Below are 1,389 nucleotides of genomic sequence, written 5' to 3' on the forward strand. Positions count from 1 at the left end.
TCCTTTTGGTCATCTATTTTTTATGCCATTCACTTTGAAATTCAGCTAGCAGTTTGATATAAAATTGACAGAGCTTCTAGACTCATAAAAGAGTTCTGTTTCAACCGTGTCTGTGGAAAGAGACTCTCAAAAACTGCCAGTAAATCTCTTTCCTATTGGTGCAGATGATGAGGTAAGTTTTTGGAAGTAACTTTTTAAAGGAAGTTCAAATGAGAAGTATACTCTATTTTATTTTGACAAGCACTTGTATGGTATTTCATACCTGCCAGGAAATATTCTAAGTATTTAAAAAATACATATTAGCTCACTTTCCATCCTAGCAACCCAAAGAGGAACATACTGTTTCGTCTTAGAGATCAGGAGACCAAAACGCTCCTTACACGCCCGGCTGCCATCTGTCTGCCCAGGGAGGGGCTGGGACCCAAACCCCTGCAGGTGGACTCCAGCATCCAGGCTCAGTTTCTATGTTTGCCTCAGTTCCCCTGAATTTTACACTTTATCCAAACATTGCCCTTTTTCCCCCCAAAGAAGACTTTTAGCAGAATGTTTACAAGGTGATTGTTTAGTGCTCAGCTTTTGGAACGTTTTTGTCCTAACCACAGATCGTGATTTTAGCTCTTAAGAACTTGGGCCAAGCCTGCGTGATAGGGAGAGGCAGGGCACCTCTTGTCTGCCACGGTCCCTGAGGCTCGAGCTCCAAGCTGCTCCCCAGATGGACAGGGGCTTCGGACTGTTCCACTACCTGCCATCTTGTCAGCCTTTCTCTGCAGTGTCCTGGCTTCCTAGGCATGCACAGAACTGACGTCAGAGCACTCTCTAGTCTGAGAGCCAGTCAGACCTCATGCATGGGCTATGGATTTCCACCTCTCCACATCCCAGAATCCAGAGTTGTAGGTCATGTCAGAAAACTTCTCTCCTTAACTCGTGCTTTCATATCTTTCCTCTCTGAACCCCTGGCTTGTGTGGCAAGGTAATCCTCTGCTTGTGGAAGGGAGGAGCGGAGTCTGGGGAGGGGCGAGCACCTTCAGAATACATGTACTGGGTGATGCTCTCCAAGTCTGGCTGCTTAAGCTTCTGTGAGGCTGCACCCCTCGGAAATGGTCAGATGATGAGTTTCTCTCCAGTGCCTGCTGCCTCAGCCTCCCTGCACCTTGGCCGTAACCACTGCAGTGAACCTGTGAACCACGTTCAACCCTGAATCTCACACTTGCAGTCTCTGCTCTCTCTTCCTGCATTCTCTTCCAAAGCACTTATGACCCATAATTATGTACAGTGTATGTACAGTATACGCAAAGAGAGGCTGAAAGATGTGGTGAGTATTTAAGCAATAATATGTTGCAGTAAAAGACACATTGCCAATGATGAGGTATGTTCGAAGTGAAGTATGCC

This window comes from Heterocephalus glaber, unplaced genomic scaffold, assembly GCF_053883595.1.
Source record: "Heterocephalus glaber isolate CG9 unplaced genomic scaffold, H.glaber_assembly_v1.0 deba00001555, whole genome shotgun sequence".
Lineage (NCBI taxonomy): Eukaryota > Metazoa > Chordata > Mammalia > Rodentia > Bathyergidae > Heterocephalus > Heterocephalus glaber.